This window comes from Electrona antarctica, assembly GCF_951216825.1.
Source record: "Electrona antarctica genome assembly, chromosome: 18".
NCBI classification, from domain to species: domain Eukaryota; kingdom Metazoa; phylum Chordata; class Actinopteri; order Myctophiformes; family Myctophidae; genus Electrona; species Electrona antarctica.
In genome coordinates, this window is record NC_136799.1 from 42,831,901 (window position 1) to 42,841,208 (window position 9,308).

The 9,308-nt window shown below is 40.3% G+C and overlaps 1 long non-coding RNA gene across 1 annotated transcript; it reads right to left on the minus strand.

Moving 5' to 3' along the window:
• Positions 1 to 8,785: 8,785 nt before the first annotated feature.
• On the minus strand, positions 8,786 to 9,308 carry LOC306942248. The gene is made up of 3 exons (XR_013792253.1): positions 9,218 to 9,308; positions 9,060 to 9,121; positions 8,786 to 8,928 (listed from the first exon to the last, which is right to left on the minus strand). It is a non-coding gene; the product is annotated as an uncharacterized lncRNA (long non-coding RNA).

Sequence of the window (9,308 nt, forward strand, 5' to 3'; positions counted from 1 at the left end):
TGCCCCCCCCCCCACGCACACACACACACACGCACACACACACACACGCACACACACTCACAGATTCACCAGTCACCTTATATAGGGCACCGAGTCCTAAATCCTACATTTTTGCTATAAAAAAAAAGGGAAAAAGATTCATTCACATTCTGCTCAGGTTGTTTTTTGTTTTTTTTCTTCATTGTTTTTTAATATACTGCTACATGTGTATTGTGTATCCATAAAGATTTTGTATTTAAAGTTGTTGGGATTGTGCCATCTAGCTGAGAATTAGAGTGTTATTTTAGTTTGGTGTCTTGATTGCTCCACAATGCACTCATCATACGACAGTGTATGCATAAAGGATAGCTCTGTTACGCTTTGCAGGAGAGAGTGGGTAGTCTTAGAATGGCTGATATTCCATGTTTGTATATCCCATTTTGGGCGGGAACCCCTTTTGGTGTTAGCATTATGTTATGCTTTAGCTATTGAAAAATAGCAGATCTACAAGCTCATAGCGTGCCACCGAGTGGCGCGCTACGAGCTTGTAGGTCTGCTATTTTTATACAAGATAATACAAATCTAAATATATTTTAAAACAAATCTTGTTTAAAAAAAAAATCTGCCTAATGATGATGTCACTGGTGGACGGGTGTCCGAACTGCCCAAAGCCCTCCTATGAGACACAGACTGAGTAGGACAAAATGGTGGTGTTTTATCATGAACATTAGTGAGGACCAATTATATGAAGAGATGTTGAAAAGTGGTGAAGTGGTCCTTTAATTTGAATTCTTTTTTTTTTTTTTTTTTTAAGGTCAGTTCATACTGAGCAGTGTGAGCACAATAACTATGATAGCGGATTCGAATGAAAATAGCGAGCGTGACTATGACAACGACTATCATTATTATAGTTACAGTATAGTATCACAATGAGAACAAATGTTCCAATTATTTAAAGACAAACATAAATACTGTGTTATTTGTCTTTTCTTTTTTTCTTTCTTTACGTTATTATATATTTGTTTTTATTATCAGTAAAATCTTTAGTGTTTTGCCAATGACTTGGAGTTGGCGGCCCACTTGCAATGGTACATTTATATAGCGCTTTTATCCAATGCGCTTTACATAGATTGTGCATTACATTCACACATACATTCTCATACACCGATGGTGGCAGAAACCATCCAAGGCACCAACCAACACATCAGTGGCAATTATGGGTTCAGAGTCTTGCTCAAGGACACTTTGACACTAACTCTGGGGGAGCCCGGGTTTGAACTGGCAACCTTGCGGTTACCATCCAGCCACTCTACCCCTGAGCCACAATATCCTCGTGCCCCACAGGTTGGGAACGGCTGCATTAGCCCATTAATCCCTGAGGTTGATTCTACAAAGCCTTGTACAGTAAATAAATTGTTCCCAAACTTTTATGTGCCCAAGGACCCCCAAAACACTTTCAAGATTATTTTAAAAATCTAAATGCTGCGAGCTTGTACATCTGCTATTTTTGAGAACCACTGTCTTTAAACATGCACTGTTGTAAATCCTAAGAGTTTTCTGAGAAATGTATGTTGTTGTTGCTTATCCATGTTAATCTGTGTCTCATGGAGACAAATCATTCTCGGAGTTGAAAAGCATTAAGTTCAACACCAAACCGCTCGCAGTCTTTTTTTCTTTTCTTTTCTTTTTTCATAGATATTGTCGATGTTCAACTTTTTTACTTTTATATTTGATGCATGTATAGTTTATACAAGCCGTTTTTATACTTATGCCTTGCATTAGGTTACATACATTCTCTTACAATCTGGTTAATGTTTTGTACAGTTTAGTTTATCACATGTATTCTGCATGGCTGGATTTTGTAAAGAACTTATTTTGTACACGAACAACTTTAGCATAATGTTTCTCCACAGTATTGTGTAATAGGAAGGTGTTCCACTAGGGAGCACTCTAATGTTGTGAATAAACGTCAATAGCTAAACAGTCCAGTGTGTGTGTGTCTGTGTGTTAGAATCATGAACATGTCTGAACATGTCTGAACAGACATTAGCATAGCAAGTCTATATATACACATCGGACTCAGGGTAGCTTAGCGATAACTATGTCGTATTAAAAATATAATTCTAATTGAAGTGGGTGGCATGATTCACACCACAACTATAACGACAACGACGGCCGTGTACACAATATCATTTTGAACACTTCCATTGTGATTTTACAGCCAGGGATGACTTGGCCTATTGTTATACTTGGCCTATACGACATCAATCGAGTTATTTATGTCGTTCTATTGTAAGGAGCTGTGAAGATCTGACGCAGTGCCTCCCAATGATGTGAATAAAGATGTCAATCAATCAAGGCCAGTGTGCCCTCAAAAGACCCTGGGAAAGCTTTTGTCACCCTGTATTTATGTGCATGTATAAGTTGGTAGAGATTTTCTAGCTCTTAACTGTTATTACAGCTAAGCCATGTCATCTGTCATGTGTCATAGAACCATAGTCCTGGACCTGTGATACAAATGCCTGCCAGGGCAGGACTGTTACACCCTTCAGTGTGTCGGTACGGTGTGGCCGGGACACGACTGTTACACCCTAAAGCAGGGATGGGCAACTTTGATGATGGAGAGGGCCAATAGAATAAAGTTCCACACTCACTCCAGAGGGCCACATTGCATATTACTGTCATATAGCAAAAATAGCCGATCTACGAGCTCAAAACGCGTCGCGCTGCGACGCGTTTTGAGCTTGTAGATCAGCTATTTTTTGCCATATTTGGATTTAAATCCACAATTATTTGTTTTCTATTTTTTAATTGAAATCCTGAAAAGTAACCTTTTTATTTCATTTCAAATGCATTTAGTTATGTTAACGTTATGAATAGCCGATCTACAAGCTCAAAACGCGCCGCACTGCGACGCGTTTTGAGCTTGTATATCAGCTATTTTTGCCATATTTGGATTTAAATCCACAATATTTTTTTCTATTTTTGAATTGGAATCCTGAAAAGTAACCTTTTTATTTCATTGCAAATGCATTTAGTTGTAGTTATGTTAACGTTATGAATAGCCGATCTACAAGCTCAAAACGCGCCGCGCTGCGACACGTTTTGAGCTTGTAGATCAGCTATTTTTGCCATATTTGGATTTAAATCCACAATTATTTGTTTTCTATTTTTTAATTGGAATCCTGAAAAGTAACCTTTTTATTTCATTTCAAATGCATTTAGTTGTAGTTATGTTAAAGGACCACTTCACCACTTTTCAACATCTCTTCATATAATTGGTCCTCACTAATGTTCATGATAAAACACCACCATTTTTTCCTACTCAGTCTGTGTCTCATAGGAGGGCTTTGGGCAGTTTGGACACCCGTCCACCAGTGACATCATCAGGCAGATTTTTTTTAAACAAGATTTGTTTTAAAATATATTTAGATTTGTATTATCGTGAGAACGATGGCTTCAACTTTTGCATTGCAACTTTTCAGGAAAAGAAAGCCTGCCGTTTCTATTAGCTTGGATTCACCATCGATGATGTCACTGGTGGACGGGTTTCTGAACTGCCCACAGCCTTCCTATGAGACACAGACTGAGTAGGAAAAAATTGTGGTATTTTATCATGAACATTAGTTAGGACCAATTATAGGAAGAGAAGTTGAAAAGTGGTGAAGTGGTCCTTTAAGCTATATACACATATAGACTGAAGTAATTAAAGCGTGCCGTGTTTGCATGTTTGGAATTGTAACAGCTGAAATCAATAATGTATCAGTGTTCCAATATTAACCTGAGGGACACATTTAAGTGAAGGTGGGGGCCGCATGTGGCCCCCGGGCCGCCAGTTGCCCATGTATGCCCTAGTGTGTCGGTACGGTGTGGGTGTATGTGTGTTTGTGTGTGTTTTTAAGACAAGTGCTGCTCTTCACCAGGCCCTCGCGGATTGGCTTCACTGCTGCCCTGCTCGATGGCCCAACCAGAGGGCCGGGTCGGGTGGCTTATAATAACTGAAAATGCCTGCGTTCTTCGTTGGCTGGTTCTGCCTGGCCAACCGCATTGTGTGTCTGTTCAGAATGATGTGGCATCATGTCCTGTGCTATGAAATATCTCACTGCTCTGTTAAATTCTGTTGCGGTTGTCGGGTAATCCAGGACTGCACGCACGCACACGCACGCACGCACGCACGCACGCACGCACGCTCGTACACACACACACACACACACACACACACACACACACACACACACACACACACACACACACACACACACACACACACACACACACACACACACACACACACACACACACACACACAGGTCATATGAGACCACCAGTAGGGGCCTTTAGGTCCCAGACACCTTAAGTTAAACCAGACATTCACTCAACATACAATGATCTCATGCGCGGACTTCACACACACACCTCACACACACACACACACACACACACGCACGCACGCACTCACTCACTCACTCGGGCACACACATACACACACACACACACACACACACACACACACACATAGCCCCCATACCATGATCTCAGGAGGGACCCCTCAAAAACAGGATGTACTATACGCACGCCAGACGCACGCGTACACGCCTTCTCATGTACTAGCGTGCACGCAAAGCTATGATGACCCAAGTACATAGATGGACATAGATGAATATTCCGAGACCGACGGTTGGTTAAGAGTAAACGTTAAGCACACACTCATGGCGCCCCCACACATTGTATGGCGTTTACACACCGATTAGCAGACGTGCGTGTACGCAGACACTAATGTCTTAGGCCAGTATAAACTGGACCGACGGGGGACGAACTGCACCTTATTTTTCCTGCTGACCCTGAGCTTGTAACACCCTGATCCTGTCCTCCCCTTACCTTTTCCCCCTTTTCTTCCATCTACCTATTATTACAATAAATATACTTGTTAAACCTTGAACCTTTGTGTCGGACTGCATTGAGTATTCCAGTTCAATCCAACTGTGCGTTCTCCACCTGGCCGAGAGACACTACACGGTCTTTGAGGTTGGCCCACATATGCAGCTTGTCTGTTCAAAGTCTGCATTTCCAATTGATCGCTAGCCTCCATTTGGCCTATGGTTGTGAGTTCCGTGTCTAAGCAGGGTGAGATACAGTTGGAGGCCATCGATATTGTCCTTTTCTTTTTGCTGAGGTTTGCGTGATCTGCGCAAAAGGACAATTAACCCATTTTGGGCGGGAACCCCTTGGTGTTTTAAACATTGTTATAATTTAGCTATTGAAAACTAGCAGATCTACAAGCTCATAGCGCGCCACCGAGTGGCGCGCTACGAGCTTGTAGGTCTGCTATTTTTGAAAAATCGTGAAAATATATTTTTTCAGAAAACTGGAGGATTTAGAAGGATTTTTTTAAATTTTGAGGTCAGGCCTAAATGGGTCAAATGATAAGGGACAATATCGGTGGCACCCAACTGTATAGCCCTGTACCGTATTGCCGCATTTCATATAGCTAACACCATACCAAAAAACTGAAACTTCTGATACCATCCTGGTCAAACAGGGTATAGGCAGAGTGACTGCTTATATAGGGCACACCTAAACTGTGATTGGTCAATGAGTTGAGTGGTGATTATGGCAAACACCTGTGTCATTGTGGATGCAGGGAATGGGAAATGTCCACCAGAGGCAACCATTCAGACACCACTTGGGTGGTCAGCTCAGATCCAACAGACACAACCAGCAATATTTGCTGATATTGTCTGACCAGTGGGTCTCAAAATGGGACTTGGAATAATATTATAAATAAATCAATAAATGCATCATAAGTGACATGAAAAAGGCCATATGGTCAAAATAAATGACATCATCATCATTGTGTGTGATCTGATGACACCTACCAGTAATGTGATGACAAAAGCAGTTTGTGTTTTTTTTTATTTTCTTTTATTTTGTAATTATTTTTTGCAAATTTACAATTTGCAGAGATTGTAGATCTGCTACTTTTGCAATTTTTGAATTTGAACCCTGAAAAGTAACAGTTTTGGACACAATGAGGTTTTCCCCCGACAGAGATGATATGCAGCCATGAAATAAAGACACGCCACGTTGCATTATTTCTACATATTTCTGTCAATAACTTCTTATTCTAAACTCCTGACCTGCACACAAAACACAGTTTTCACCACAGACATATACTTTATTTGTTAATTTGGGGTAGTTCAGTGCATATTCATGAACACAGCATCAAAAAGAGTGGCATCGCAGTGTAAAGATATCAAAGTTAACAAGGATGCTAATTTCCATCCATAGACCACACACATAACAATAAAAATGTATCCCGACCATTATGAAGATAGGCTGTAGTGTACACAATTAGGCATACAATTACTGACACAGAATAGAGAGTATGCGCGTGACATCAACATCAAACCCGGAAGTTATGCAGGAATGCCTACTGAGTGGCAAAAAACGACTTTCTGGCCTTGACAGCCCATACATCTAAACAGAAAAGTCCTATCTGATTGCATTAAACAACATTAAACAATGTTAAACTCACTTTGCCTGTTGCTTTGCCACTCGATGTGCCATTCACTTTAAGCATGCGCATACCCTGGCCTCTATACACTCAATACACTCGATAAATAATATAAATGCAATTTTATTGCATTATAAATATGTAAACTATTACAAGAAATAAGTACATTTTACAGAACATTGCTTTGCTGTAATTATATTCCATGGCCTGCATGCAACATACGTTTTCTACGTTTTATTACATTTCATATATTATATTAAGGCAAAAATAAATAAAAGAGGTTATAGGTATTGCATGTTTTACATACAGTCTGCAATGCAGAGAATAAAAGAGGTTATAGGTATTGCATGTTTTACATACAGTCTGCAATGCAGAGAATAAAAGAGGTTATAGGTATTGCATGTTTTACATACAGTCTGCAATGCAGAGAATAAAAGAGGTTATAGGTATTGCATGTTTTACATACAGTCTGCAATGCAGAGATTAATTTAACAGAATTATCCATTCTCATTGATACATTTTGACCCTTTTTTTCTAATTCCAAAGCTCTGAGAGCGGTACATAATCATTAATCACCCATAAAAAATGGAAAATAGCGCCTTTATCCAAGGCCCTTTACATAGATTGTGCAAATTCACCCATTCATACACCGATGGCAGAGGAAACCACGCAAGGCTCCAAACTGCTCGCTCATCGGGAGCAATTGGGGTTTCAGCGTCTCGCTCAAGGACACTTTGACACTAAAACTCTGGAGGAGCTCTGGATCAAACTCCCAAGCGGCCGTTGTACCCCGGATCCACTGCCCGCCCCATCTCCAATGAATTTAAAGTGCCTTCTCATACCAAGGTTCAAGGTTCAAGGTCTTTATTAATGTCCAAGAAGGGCAATTGTGTTTACAGCAACAGTAGTGGTTTCCGACATACAAACAATACAAAACAATACAGGACAACAACAGACAAGAGACACCATGGCATACGAATGGTGGCCATTGTCCTTGAACATGTCGGGTGCACTCGAGCAGTGGCACTATTGCTGGCAGGCCATGCCAAGCCATGCCAACACCACCAGAGACAATGCGGTGAAGATGCTCATCTTATTTCGGCTCGCCCCACTGACAGTGGTATTAACCGCTGTAAAACAAGAAGACAAAGAAAGCATGCTATATCAAAACCAAAACCAAAATGATCATAATGCACTGGTTCTCAGTGGGGTCTGTAAACCCCCAGGGGTCCTTGAGGGGGTTCCCAGAGGGCCTCCAGACAAATTATTGATATTTAGGAACCAAATAGGCACTTGGGCACTGGTAACTCCATGCCTCCATTTGGTGACATTTTACAATGTATATTAGGGCTGCACGATGTGGACAAAAAATCTCGATATTTATGCCAAATATTACGATATTGACGCATTCAAATGTCATATTCTATATTGTAAGTGTTGCAACATTGAAAACTAAACATTATTCAAAAAACTGCATAATAACAAGTCAATATCACTCACGATATATCGTTGATACATCGATAGATTGACCATATATCATATCGCACCGTTGCCTTTTGGCGATACTGATATTGCGCATGTTCATACCTCGATAATGATACGATAACGATATATTGTGCAGCCTTAGATAGGGGTCTCAGAGATAAAAAAACACAAAACAACATGGCAAATGGGGTTGAGTGGCCAAACCCATTTAGACCTGAGGACGCATCCGTGTCACAATATAGCTTTTCACCACTTGAACAAGCTTGTAGATCTGCTATTGTTTTTAAATTGTGAAAATGTGGCACAAAACTCTGAATATAAATTCTTTCATAGCAAACGTTTTTAACTCAAATCTTTGTTTCTGGGGGTGTCCCTGGAACAACATATTTTCAGATGGGGGATCCGCAGCCAGATACATCATTCTGGGGGTCCTTGACATGAAAATGTTTGAGAACCACTGCCACAGAAACATAGCTTTATCGGAAAACTGTTATGGATTTGGAAGACATTTTGTAGAATCTGTTCTCAGATCTTAATGGGTTAATGCAGCGTTTCTCATAGTTGGTGTTGTGGCACCCTAAGGTTGCCGCAGAATACTATACTTTTATAATATTTGGAATTGATCAATATCACTTAATTCAGTTAAATCACTTAGACCCAGTCTAGACTTAACCTGAGTTGCACCCTACTTGGTGCATCCTTTTGCCAAAAATAGCTGATCTACAAGCTCAGCTTGTACAGTAAATCTGCTATTTTGGCAAATGTCCCCCCCCCCCCCCCCCCCCCCAGGTATTTGCTTACGTATTCCATCGACATGGATGGAGGAGGTCTCGATGTTGAAGGCTGTGACGGTATTCTTTGCTGTGGTCAAAACAGCTGCAATCTTAGTATCGGTCGGGACAGACGAGGAACTGAATGATAGGTCCAGCTCATTGATGATTGATCCGTCGCTGCAACAATATCACAAAAATATTTTAAATACAAATATACTTGACTTAACGGAGATGTTTTTTTTTTCTTTCATAGGCCTAATAATGATCGGCTTGCCTTAATTAAACAGCAAGTAAAGTATTGGCATTACCTGAATGCTATCACTATCAAGGATTTGAACGTGGTGAATTCTGCACTGTAGAAAGGCTCAAGCTGTAGAAATCAATATAAAAAAATGTCAAGTACATCACTTTTTTTGTACATTCAAAATAAAAACACATTTGTTTTACTACAATGTTCTATACTTACATATTTGATTATCAAATTGAATCGAGCCTTAAAAGCAGAAGATGTTGTGTCCAAAAGGTCAACTGTGAATGTTTCTCCTACAGATCTGAAC